Source organism: Schistocerca gregaria, unplaced genomic scaffold, assembly GCF_023897955.1.
Source record: "Schistocerca gregaria isolate iqSchGreg1 unplaced genomic scaffold, iqSchGreg1.2 ptg000077l, whole genome shotgun sequence".
Taxonomy (NCBI): domain Eukaryota; kingdom Metazoa; phylum Arthropoda; class Insecta; order Orthoptera; family Acrididae; genus Schistocerca; species Schistocerca gregaria.
Genome location: NW_026061710.1, coordinates 8607267 through 8621632, shown reverse-complemented (window position 1 = coordinate 8621632; position 14366 = coordinate 8607267). Strand labels below are relative to the sequence as shown.

The 14366-nt window shown below is 46.0% G+C and overlaps 1 non-coding gene across 1 annotated transcript; it reads right to left on the bottom strand.

Annotated features, from left to right (window-relative positions):
• Nucleotides 1–1018: 1018 nt before the first annotated feature.
• Nucleotides 1019–1090, bottom strand: Trnai-aau (transfer RNA isoleucine (anticodon AAU)). The gene has a single exon. It is a non-coding gene; the product is annotated as a tRNA-Ile (tRNA).
• Nucleotides 1091–14366: the final 13276 nt, after the last annotated feature.

Below are 14366 nucleotides of genomic sequence, written 5' to 3'. Positions count from 1 at the left end.
AATACATGCCGGGTAGCACGTCACACAGTACTCGTTTGGGTTGGGTGGTCCCATACAGAATCTCTCCATGCTGCCTAATGTTTTCCTAACGTCACACTCGTCACGTACTTCACTTTTATGTCATAATCATTTCTGAGAGGCAAAGAAATTGCATGACAACAAGCAGAGCTAGTGGCGTCAAAATTAACACACATACTTTATGTGACTCAAAAGCCGAACGAGTTACTTTCCGACGTTGTTTTAGATGTGCAAGTGCCAGTCAAAACTCGCGGTGTCGGCACTCTGCCGACCATTTCGCTAGTTAACACCGGTCTTGCTGTGTGTGTTTCAAGCTCAAGAGCATCTCCAAGCAAAAAATGGTCAACAGCAACATTCAGACGGTTTCGTACTGCTCAATTGCTACATTAAAACGGTATGTTTCTTTTTCAGAACTGGAAAAACACAAGCGTGACAGCATTCGAACCTGTAATCTTCAGATCCGAAGTCCGACGCCTTATCCATTAGGCCACACGGACACTGACGACCAACATTTACATGTATACGACTCATCTCGAAACGCTCACACCCCTGAGGATTTGTGTTTTCGTTCTACACAGCCGCTGCCCCTTGCTCTTTCCCACCCATTCGTTACATTCAACCTCTGACGTGACCGACCAAATATAGACTGAGAAACAAGACCACACACTTTGTGCATTCGGAATCGAAGGCAGGGCGTCCCTCGCCGCATTTGCTACGATGGCCATTTGCTACTTCTGCAGAAGCGACGACGACGACGACGACGACGACGACGAAGATCGCGAGAGGCTCTGAGATATGTGAGAAATACATCTATAAAATGTAATTCAGACTGCCTCGTCCTACCTTATGCTGTACCGCTTTGGCAAATGCTTTATCTGCGCCATTCGCCTTAATCACATCTGAGAGTAATTCTTAAAAAAATGCCTGTCGCTAATTGTTCGTCATCACAGGTACTGTTTGCTATACGGCCACGACGCGCAACTGATTTCCAAAATTCATCTTCCTCCTGTGAGGATGGAACTTACGACCCCTGGTTTATTAGACCAGTGCTCTACCACTGAGCTAAAGAGGCGCGGCCTAGTGGTGCTCTTGGGTACTTCGTCCTTACGGTCGTCTGCATCATCAGACTTTAGCTGACAACACTTCATATTACCGGCTAATATTTGCAGCTATGGCGACAAATTACTGCTTCCCTACACATCTGACACGTAACCGATGTGCTCTCCAAACCACAACACTTGCATTTCAGAACATGTCTTTCACACATGTCTGCAAAATCACCTTCACCTTCAAATATAGTTTCCTTGCGACTGACAGAGACGTAGGCAAAGTTTAAAGTTGCTATTTCCATTAAATCTCGTTAATCAGAAAAACGGTAATTTACACCTGCAGCGGATCAAAATTCCATTCCGCCCAGCGTCTGGCTCGAACCCACGACCCTGGGATCAAGAGTCTGACGCTCTACCGACTGAGCTAGCCGGCTTCCTCGGTGAATACCTTCCGGGTAGCACGTCACACAGTACTCGTATGGGTTGGGTGGTCCCATACAGAATCTCTCCATGCTGCCTAATGTTTTCCTAACGTCACACTCGTCACGTACTTCACTTTTATGTCATAATCATTTCTGAGAGGCAAAGAAATTGCATGACAACAAGCAGAGCTAGTGGCGTCAAAATTAACACACATACTTTATGTGACTCAAAAGCCGAACGAGTTACTTTCCGACGTTGTTTTAGATGTGCAAGTGCCAGTCAAAACTCGCGGTGTCGGCACTCTGCCGACCATTTCGCTAGTTAACACCGTTCTTGCTGTGTGTGTTTCATGCTCAAGAGCATCTCCAAGCAAAAAATGGTCAACAGCAACATTCAGACGGTTTCGTACTGCTCAATTGCTACATTAAAACGGTATGTTTCTTTTTCAGAACTGGAAAACACGAGCGTGACAGCATTCGAACCTGTAATCTTCAGATCCGAAGTCCGACGCCTTATCCATTAGGCCACACGGTTACTGACAACAAACATTTACACGTATACGACTCATCTCGAAACGCTCACACCCCTGAGGATTTGTGTTTTCGTTCTACACAGCCGCTGCCCCTTGCTCTTTCCCACCCATTCGTTACATTCAACCTCTGACGAGACCGACCAAATATAGACTGAGAAACAAGACCACACACTTTGTGCATTCGGAATCGAAGGCAGGGCGTCCCTCGCCGCATTTGCTACGATGGCCATTTGCTACTTCTGCAGAAGCGGCGGCGGCGACGACGACGACGACGACGACGACGACGAAGACGACGAAGATCGCGAGAGGCTCTGAGATATGTGAGAAATACATCTATAAAATGTAATTCAGACTGCCTCGTCCCACCTTATGCTGTACAGCTTTGGCATATGCTTTATCTGCGCCATTCGCCTTAATCACATCTGGGAGTAATTCTTAAAAAAACGCCTGTCGCTAATTGTTCGTCATCACAGGTACTGTTTGCTATACGGCCACGACGCGCAACTGATTTCCAAAATTCATCGTTTTCCTGTGAGGATGGAACTTACGACCCCTGGTTTATTACACCAGTGCTCTACCACTGAGCTAAAGAGGCGCGGCCCAGCGGTACTCTTGGGTACTTCGTCCTTACGGTCGTCTGCATCATCAGACTTTAGCTGACAACACTTCATATTACCGGCTAATATTTGCAGCTATGGCGACAAATTACTGCTTGGCTACACACCTGACACGTAACCGATGTGCTCTCCAAACAACAACACTTGCATTTCAGAACATGTCTTTCACACCTGTCTACAAAATCACCTTCACCTTCAAATACAGTTTCCTTGCGACTGACAGAGACGTAGGCAAAGTTCAATGTTGCTATTTCCATTAAATCTCGTTAATCAGAAAAACGGTAATTTACATCTGCAGCGGAACAAAATTCCGTTCCGCCCAGCGTCTGGCTCGAACCCACGACCCTGGTATTAAGAGTCCGACGCTCTACCGACTGAGCTAGCCGGCTACCTCGATGAATACCTCCCGGGAAGCACGTCACACAGTAATCGTTTGGGTTGGGTGGTCCCATACAGAATCTCTCCATGCTGCCTAATGTTTGCCTAACGTCACACTCGTCACTTACTTCACTTTTATGTCATAATCATTTCTGAGAGGCAAAGAAATTGCATGACAACAAGCAGAGCTAGTGGCGTCAAAATTAATACACATACTTTATGTGACTCAAAAGCCGAACGAGTTACTTTCCGACGTTGTTTTAGATGTGCAAGTGCCAGTCAAAACTCGCGGTGTCGGCACTCTGCCTACCATTTCGCTAGTTAACACCGGTCTTGCTGTGTGTTTCAAGCTCAAGAGCATCTCCAAGCAAAAAATGGTCAACAGCATTATTCAGACGGTTTCGTACTGCTCAATTGCTACATTAAAACGGTATGTTTCTTTTTCAGAACTGGAAAACACGAGCGTGACAGCATTCGAACCTGTAATCTTCAGATCCGAAGTCCGACGCCTTATCCATTAGGCCACACGGTCACTAACAACAAACATTTACACGTATACGACTCATCTCGAAACGCTCACACCCCTGAGGATTTGTGTTTTCGTTCTACACAGCCGCTGTCCCTTGCTCTTTCCCACCCATTCGTTACATTCAACCTCTGACGAGACCGACCAAATATAGACTGAGAAACAAGACCACACACTTTGTGCATTCGGAATCGAAGGCAGGGCGTCACTCGCCGCATTTGCTACGATTGCCATTTGCTACTTCTGCAGAAGCGGCGGCCGCGACGACGACGACGACGACGACGAATATTGCAAGAGGCTCTGAGATATGTGAGAAATACATCTATAAAATGTAATTCAGACTGCCTCGTCCCACCTTATGCTGTACCGCTTTGGCATATGCTTTATCTGCGACATTCGCCTTAATCACATCTGGGAGTAAGTCTTAAAAAAACGCCTGTCGCTAATTGTTCGTCATCACAGGTACTGTTTGCTATACGTCCACGACACGCAACTGATTTCCAAAATTCATCTTTTTCCTGTGAGCATGGAACTTACGACCCCTGGTTTATTAGACCAGGGCTCTACCACTGAGCTAAAGAGGCGCGGCCTAGCGGTACTCTTGGGTACTTCGTCCTTACGGTCGTCTGCATCATCAGACTTTAGCTGACAACACTTCATATTACCGGCTAATATTTGCAGCTATGGCGACAAATTACTGCTTGGCTACACATCTGACACGTAACCGATGTGCTCTCCAAACAACAACACTTGCATTTCAGAACATATCTTTCACACCTGTCTACAAAATCACCTTCACCTTCAAATACAGTTTCCTTGCGACTGACAGAGACGTAGGCAAAGTTTAATGTTGCTATTTCCATTAAATCTCGTTAATCAGAAAAACGGTAATTTACATCTGCAGCGGAACAAAATTCCGTTTCGCCCAGCGTCTGGCTCGAACCCACGACCCTGGGATTAAGGATCTGACGCTCTACCGACTGAGCTAGCCGGCTACCTCGATGAATACTTGCCGGGTAGCACGTCACACAGTAATCATTTGGGTTGGGTGGTCCCATACAGAATCTCTCCATGCTGCCTAATGTTTTCCTAACGTCACACTCGTCACGTACTTCACTTTTATGTCATAATCATTTCTGAGAAGCAAAGAAATTGCATGACAACAAGCAGAGCTAGTGGCGTCAAAATTAACACACATACTTTATGTGACTCAAAAGCCGAACGAGTTACTTTCCGACGTTGTTTTAGATGTGCAAGTGCCAGTCAAAACTCGCGGTGTCGGCACTCTGCCGACCATTTCGCTAGTTAACACCGGTCTTGCTGTGTGTGTTTCAAGCTCAAGAGCATCTCCAAGCAAAAAATGGTCAACAGCAACATTCAGACGGTTTCGTACTGCTCAATTGCTACATTAAAACGGTATGTTTCTTTTTCAGAACTGGAAAACACGAGCGTGACAGCATTCGAACCTGTAATCTTCAGATCCGAAGTCCGACGCCTCATCCATTAGGCCACACGGTCACTGACAACAAACATTTACACGTATACGACTCATCTCGAAACGCTCACACCCCTGAGGATTTGTGTTTTCGTTCTACACAGCCGCTGCCCCTTGCTCTTTCCCACCCATTCGTTACATTCAACCTCTGACGAGACCGACCAAATATAGACTGAGAAACAAGACCACACACTTTGTGCATTCGGAATCGAAGGCAGGGCGTCCCTCGCCGCATTTGCTACGATGGCCATTTGCTACTTCTGCAGAAGCGGCGGCGGCGACGACGACGACGGCGACGAATATCGCGAGAGGCTCTGAGATATGTGAGAAATACATCTATAAAATGTAATTCAGACTGCCTCGTCCCACCTTATGCTGTACCGCTTTGGCAAATGCTTTATCTACGCCATTCGCCTTAATCACATCTGAGAGTAATTCTTAAAAAAACGCCTGTCGCTAATTGTTCTTCATCACAGGTACTGTTTGCTATACGGCCACGACGCGCAACTGATTTCCAAAATTCATCTTTCTCCTGTGAGGATGGAACTTACGACCCCTGGTTTATAAGACCAGTGCTCTACCACTGAGCTAAAGAGGCGCGGCCTAGCGGTACCCTTGGGTACTTCGTCCTTACGGTCGTCTGCATCATCAGACTTTAGCTGACAACACTTCATATTACCGGCTAATATTTGCAGCTATGGCGACAAATTACTGCTTGGCTACACATCTGACACGTAACCGATGTGCTCTCCAAACAACAACACTTGTATTTCAGAACATGTCTTTCACACCTGTCTACAAAATCACCTTCACCTTCAAATACAGTTTCCTTGCGACTGACAGAAACGTAGGCAAAGTTTAATGTTGCTATTTCGATTAAATCCCCTTAATCAGAAAAACGGTAATTTACATCTGCAGCGGAACAAAATTCCGTTCCGCCCAGCGTCTGGCTCGAACCCACGACCCTGGGATTAAGAGTCTGACGCTCTACCGACTGAACTAGCCGGCTACCTCGATGAATACCTGCCAGGTAGCACGTCACACAGTACTCGTTTGGGTTGGGTGGTCCCATACAGCATCTCTCCATGCTGCCTAATGTTTTCTTAACGTCACACTCGTCACGTACTTCACTTTTACGTCATAATCATTTCTGAGAAGCAAAGAAATTGCATGACAACAAGTAGAGCTAGTGGCGTCAAAATTAACACACATACTTTATGTGACTCAAAAGCCGAACGAGTTACTTTCCGACGTTGTTTTAGATGTGCAAGTGCCAGTCAAAACTCGCGGTGTCGGCACTCTGCCGACCATTTCGCTAGTTAACACCGGTCTTGCTGTGTGTGTTTCAAGCTCAAGAGCATCTCCAAGCAAAAAATGGTCAACAGCAACATTCAGACGGTTTCGTACTGCTCAATTGCTACATTAAAACGGTATGTTTCTTTTTCAGAACTGGAAAACACGAGCGTGACAGCATTCGAACCTGTAATCTTCAGATCCGAAGTCCGACACCTTATCCATTAGGCCACACGGTCACTGACAACAAACATTTACACGTATACGACTCATCTCGAAACGCTCACACCCCTGAGAATTTGTGTTTTCGTTCTACACAGCCGCTGCCCCTTGCTCTTTCCCACCCATTCGTTACATTCAACCTCTGACGAGACCGACCAAATATAGACTGAGAAACAAGACCACACACTTTGTGCATTCGGAATCGAAGGCAGGGCGTCCATCGCCGCATTTGCTACGATGGCCATTTGCTACTTCTGCAGAAGCGGCGGCGGCGACGACGACGACGACGACGACGACGACTACGACGACGAAGATCGCGAGAGGCTCTGAGATATGTGAGAAATACATCTATAAAATGTAATTCAGACTGGCTCGTCCCACCTTATGCTGTACCGCTTTGGCAAATGCTTTATCTGCGCCATTCGCCTTAATCACACCTGGGAGTAGTTCTTAAAAAAACGCCTGTCGCTAATTGTTCGTCATCACAGGTACTGTTTGCTATTCGGCCACGATGCGCAACTGATTTCCAAAATTCATCTTTCTCCTGTGAGGATGGAACTTACGACCCCTGGTTTATAAGACCAGTGCTCTACCACTGAGCTAAAGAGGCGCGGCCTAGCGGTACCCTTAGGTACTTCGTCCTTACGGTCGTCTGCATCATCAGACTTTAGCTGACAACACTTCATATTACCGGCTAATATTTGCAGCTATGGCGACAAATTACTGCTTGGCTACACATCTGACACGTAACCGATGTGCTCTCCAAACAACAACACTTGTATTTCAGAACATGTCTTTCACACCTGTCTACAAAATCACCTTCACCTTCAAATACAGTTTCCTTGCGACTGACAGAGACGTAGGCAAAGTTTAATGTTGCTATTTCGATTAAATCCCCTTAATCAGAAAAACGGTAATTTACATCTGCAGCGGAACAAAATTCCGTTCCGCCCAGCGTCTGGCTCGAACCCACGACCCTGGGATTAAGAGTCTGACGCTCTACCGACTGAACTAGCCGGCTACCTCGTTGAATACCTGCCAGGTAGCACGTCACACAGTACTCGTTTGGGTTGGGTGGTCCCATACAGCATCTCTCCATGCTGCCTAATGTTTTCTTAACGTCACACTCGTCACGTACTTCACTTTTATGTCATAATCATTTCTGAGAAGCAAAGAAATTGCATGACAACAAGTAGAGCTAGTGGCGTCAAAATTAACACACATACTTTATGTGACTCAAAAGCCGAACGAGTTACTTTCCGACGTTGTTTTAGATGTGCAAGTGCCAGTCAAAACTCGCGGTGTCGGCACTCTGCCGACCATTTCGCTAGTTAACACCGGTCTTGCTGTGTGTGTTTCAAGCTCAAGAGCATCTCCAAGCAAAAAATGGTCAACAGCAACATTCAGACGGTTTCGTACTGCTCAATTGCTACATTAAAACGGTATGTTTCTTTTTCAGAACTGGAAAACACGAGCGTGACAGCATTCGAACCTGTAATCTTCAGATCCGAAGTCCGACACCTTATCCATTAGGCCACACGGTCACTGACAACAAACATTTACACGTATACGACTCATCTCGAAACGCTCACACCCCTGAGGATTTGTGTTTTCGTTCTACACAGCCGCTGCCCCTTGCTCTTTCCCACCCATTCGTTACATTCAACCTCTGACGAGACCGACCAAATATAGACTGAGAAACAAGACCACACACTTTGTGCATTCGGAATCGAAGGCAGGGCGTCCATCGCCGCATTTGCTACGATGGCCATTTGCTACTTCTGCAGAAGCGGCGGCGGCGGCGACGACGACGACGACGACGACGACGACTACGACGACGAAGATCGCGAGAGGCTCTGAGATATGTGAGAAATACATCTATAAAATGTAATTCAGACTGGCTCGTCCCACCTTATGCTGTACCGCTTTGGCAAATGCTTTATCTGCGCCATTCGCCTTAATCACATCTGGGAGTAGTTCTTAAAAAAACGCCTGTCGCTAATTGTTCGTCATCACAGGTACTGTTTGCTATTCGGCCACGATGCGCAACTGATTTCCAAAATTCATCTTTCTCCTGTGAGGATGGAACTTACGACCCCTGGTTTATAAGACCAGTGCTCTACCACTGAGCTAAAGAGGCGCGGCCTAGCGGTACCCTTGGGTACTTCGTCCTTACGGTCGTCTGCATCATCAGACTTTAGCTGACAACACTTCATATTACCGGCTAATATTTGCAGCTATGGCGACAAATTACTGCTTGGCTACACATCTGACACGTAACCGATGTGCTCTCCAAACAACAACACTTGTATTTCAGAACATGTCTTTCACACCTGTCTACAAAATCACCTTCACCTTCAAATACAGTTTCCTTGCGACTGACAGAGACGTAGGCAAAGTTTAATGTTGCTATTTCGATTAAATCCCCTTAATCAGAAAAACGGTAATTTACATCTGCAGCGGAACAAAATTCCGTTCCGCCCAGCGTCTGGCTCGAACCCACGACCCTGGGATTAAGAGTCTGACGCTCTACCGACTGAACTAGCCGGCTACCTCGATGAATACCTGCCAGGTAGCACGTCACACAGTACTCGTTTGGGTTGGGTGGTCCCATACAGCATCTCTCCATGCTGCCTAATGTTTTCTTAACGTCACACTCGTCACGTACTTCAGTTTTATGTCATAATCATTTCTGAGAAGCAAAGAAATTGCATGACAACAAGTAGAGCTATTGGCGTCAAAATTAACACACATACTTTATGTGACTCAAAAGCCGAACGAGTTACTTTCCGACGTTGTTTTAGATGTGCAAGTGCCAGTCAAAACTCGCGGTGTCGGCACTCTGCCGACCATTTCGCTAGTTAACACCGGTCTTGCTGTGTGTGTTTCAAGCTCAAGAGCATCTCCAAGCAAAAAATGGTCAACAGCAACATTCAGACGGTTTCGTACTGCTCAATTGCTACATTAAAACGGTATGTTTCTTTTTCAGAACTGGAAAACACGAGCGTGACAGCATTCGAACCTGTAATCTTCAGATCCGAAGTCCGACACCTTATCCATTAGGCCACACGGTCACTGACAACAAACATTTACACGTATACGACTCATCTCGAAACGCTCACACACCTGAGGATTTGTGTTTTCGTTCTACACAGCCGCTGCCCCTTGCTCTTTCCCACCCATTCGTTACATTCAACCTCTGACGAGACCGACCAAATATAGACTGAGAAACAAGACCACACACTTTGTGCATTCGGAATCGAAGGCAGGGCGTCCATCGCCGCATTTGCTACGATGGCCATTTGCTACATCTGCAGAAGCGGCGGCGGCGACGACGACGACGACGACGACGACGACGACGACTACGACGACGAAGATCGCGAGAGGCTCTGAGATATGTGAGAAATACATCTATAAAATGTAATTCAGACTGGCTCGTCCCACCTTATGCTGTACCGCTTTGGCAAATGCTTTATCTGCGCCATTCGCCTTAATCACATCTGGGAGTAGTTCTTAAAAAAACGCCTGTCGCTAATTGTTCGTCATCACAGGTACTGTTTGCTATTCGGCCACGATGCGCAACTGATTTCCAAAATTCATCTCTCTCCTGTGAGGATGGAACTTACGACCCCTGGTTTATTAGATCAGTGCTCTACCACTGAGCTAAAGAGGCGCGGCCTAGCGGTACTCTTGGGTACTTCGTCCTTACGGTCGTCTGCATCATCAGACTTTAGCTGACAACACTTCATATTACCGGCTAATATTTGCAGCTATGGCGACAAATTACTGCTTGGCTACACATCTGACACGTAACCGATGTGCTCTCCAAACAACAACACTTGCATTTCAGAACATGTCTTTGACACCTGTCTACAAAATCACCTTTACCTTCAAATACAGTTTCCTTGCGACTGACAGAGACGTAGGCAAAGTTTAATGTTGCTATTTCGATTAAATCTCGTTAATCAGAAAAACGGTAATTTACATCTGCAGCGGAACAAAATTCCGTTCCGCCCAGCGTCTGGCTCGAACCCACGACCCTGGGATTAAGAGTCTGACGCTCTACCGACTGAGCTAGCCGGCTACCTCGATGAATACCTTCCGGGTAGCACGTCACACAGTAATCATTTGGGTTGGGTGGTCCCATACAGAGTCTCTCCATGCTGCCTAATGTTTTCCTAACGTCACACTCGTCACGTACTTCACTTTTATGTCATAATCATTTCTGAGAGGCAAAGAAATTGCATGACAACAAGCAGAGCTAGTGGCGTCAAAATTAACACACATACTTTATGTGACTCAAAAGCCGAACGAGTTACTTTCCGACGTTGTTTTAGATGTGCAAGTGCCAGTCAAAACTCGCGGTGTCGGCACTCTGCCGACCATTTCGCTAGTTAACACCGGTCTTGCTGTGTGTGTTTCAAGCTCAAGAGCATCTCCAAGCAAAAAATGGTCAACAGCAACATTCAGACGGTTTCGTACTGCTCAATTGCTACATTAAAACGGTATGTTTCTTTTTCAGAACTGGAAAACACGAGCGTGACAGCATTCGAACCTGTAATCTTCAGATCCGAAGTCCGACACCTTATCCATTAGGCCACACGGTCACTGACAACAAACATTTACACGTATACGACTCATCTCGAAACGCTCACACCCCTGAGGATTTGTGTTTTCGTTCTACACAGCCGCTGCCCCTTGCTCTTTCCCACCCATTCGTTACATTCAACCTCTGACGAGACCGACCAAATATAGACTGAGAAACAAGACCACACACTTTGTGCATTCGGAATCGAAGGCAGGGCGTCCATCGCCGCATTTGCTACGATGGCCATTTGCTACTTCTGCAGAAGCGGCGGCGGCGACGACGACGACGACGACGACGACGACGACGACTACGACGACGAAGATCGTGAGAGGCTCTGAGATATGTGAGAAATACATCTATAAAATGTAATTCAGACTGCCTCGTCCCACCTTATGCTGTACCGCTTTGGCAAATGCTTTATCTGCGCCATTCGCCTTAATCACATCTGAGAGTAATTCTTAAAAAAACGCCTGTCGCTAATTGTTCGTCATCACAGGTACTGTTTGCTATACGGCCACGACGCGCAACTGATTTCCAAAATTCATCTCTCTCCTGTGAGGATGGAACTTACGACCCCTGGTTTATTAGACCAGTGCTCTACCACTTTTTTTTTATTTTATTTTTTTTTTTTTTTTATTTGATGGCCTCCTTCCTCCCCTTCAGCCCCGCCTTGCGCTCGCCATAAATCGCCTTCGTCGGCGTCGGCTTCATCTGCCATGATTTCTGAAGTACTTATTCTTCTGAACTATTCCGATTTCCAAACCAAAGATACTTCTAAACCTATTGCATAGTCCCGCAATGGTGACAAAGTAGAATATATATATATATATTTTTTTTTTAATAGAAAATGAAAAAGGAACTCTGGTCCGCTAGAAAAACAGAAGAAAATAAAATAGTCCTTGTCGTAACACTGTTCAGTATACGTCACTGTGACATTTGAAGAAGAAAAGAGAAAAAACAAAGCAATGTAGAATGAAGGAAAGAAAAAAATACTTCTTTCATCGAAGAACGACTTCTAAAAAATTCGCATATCGTTTCCTGCTTGGCTACACATCTGACACGTAACCGATGTGCTCTCCAAACAACAACACTTGCATTTCAGAACATGTCTTTCACACATGTCTACAAAATCACCTTCACCTTCAAATACAGTTTCCTTGCGACTGACAGAGACGTAGACAAAGTTTAATGTTGCTATTTCGATTAAATCTCGTTAATCAGAAAATCGGTAATTTACATCTGCAGCGGAACAAAATTCCGTTCCGCCCAGCGTCTGGCTCGAACCCACGACCCTGGGATTAAGAGTCTGACGCTCTAACGACTGAGCTAGCCGGCTACCTCGATGAATACCTTCCGGGTAGCACGTCACACAGTAATCATTTGGGTTGGGTGGTCCCATACAGAGTCTCTCCATGCTGCCTAATGTTTTCCTAACGTCACACTCGTCACGTACTTCACTTTTATGTCATAATCATTTCTGAGAGGCAAAGAAATTGCATGACAACAAGCAGAGCTAGTGGCGTCAAAATTAACACACATACTTTATGTGACTCAAAAGCCGAACGAGTTACTTTCCGACGTTGTTTTAGATGTGCAAGTGCCAGTCAAAACTCGCGGTGTCGGCACTCTGCCGACCATTTCGCTAGTTAACACCGGTCTTGCTGTGTGTGTTTCAAGCTCATGAGCATCTCCAAGCAAAAAATGGTCAACAGCAACATTCAGACGGTTTCGTACTGCTCAATTGCTACATTAAAACGGTATGTTTCTTTTTCAGAACTGGAAAACACGAGCGTGACAGCATTCGAACCTGTAATCTTCAGATCCGAAGTCCGACGCCTTATCCATTAGGCCACACGGTCACTGACAACAAACATTTACACGTATACGACTCATCTCGAAACGCTCACACCCCTGAGGATTTGTGTTTTCGTTCTACACAGCCGTTGCCCCTTGCTCTTTCCCACCCATTCGTTACATTCAACCTCTGACGAGACCGACCAAATATAGACTGAGAAACAAGACCACACACTTTGTGCATACGGAATCGATGGCAGGGCGTCCATCGCCACATTTGCTACGATGGCCATTTGCTACTTCTACAGAAGCGGCGGCGGCGACGACGACGACGACGACGACGAAGATCGCGAGAGGCTCTGAGATATGTGAGAAATACATCTATAAAATGTAATTCAGACTGCCTCGTCCCACCTTATGCTGTACCGCTTTGGCAAATGCTTTATCTGCGCCATTCGCCTTAATCACATCTGAGAGTAATTCTTAAAAATACGCCTGTCGCTAATTGTTCGTCATCACAGGTACTGTTTGCTATACGGCCACGACGCGCAACTGATTTCCAAAATTCATCCTTCTCCTGAGAGGATGGAACCTACGACCCCTGGTTTATTAGACCAGAGCTCTACCACTGAGCTAAAGAGGCGCGGCATAGCGGTGCTCTTGGGTACTTCGTCCTTACGGTCGTCTGCATCATTAGACTTAAGGTGACAACACTTCATATTATCGGCTAATATTTGCAGCTATGGCAACAAATTACTGCTTGGCTACACATCTGACACGTAACCGATGTGCTCTCCAAACAACAACACTTGCATTTCAGAACATGTCTTTCACACATGTCTACAAAATCACCTTCACCTTCAAATACAGTTTCCTTGCGACTGACAGAGACGTAGGCAAAGTTTAAAGTTGCTATTTCCATTAAATCTAGTTAATCAGAAAAACGGTAATTTACACCTGCAGCGGAACAAAATTCCGTTTCGCCCAGCGTCTGGCTCGAACCCACGACCCTGGGATTAAGAATCTGACACTCTACCGACTGAGCTAGCCGGCTACCTCGGTGAATACATGCCGGGTAGCACGTCACACAGTAGTCGTTTGGGTTGGGTGGTCCCATACAGAATCTCTCCATGCTGCCTAATGTTTTCCTAACGTCACACTCGTCACGTACTTCACTTTTATGTCATAATCATTTCTGAGAGGCAAAGAAATTGCATGACAACAAGCAGAGCTAGTGGCGTCAAAATTAACACACATACTTTATGTGACTCAAAAGCCGAACGAGTTACTTTCCGACGTTGTTTTAGATGTGCAAGTGCCAGTCAAAACTCGCGGTGTCGGCACTCTGCCGACCATTTCGCTAGTTAACACCGGTCTTGCTGTGTGTGTTTCAAGCTCATGAGCATCTCCAAGCAAAAAATGGTCAACAGC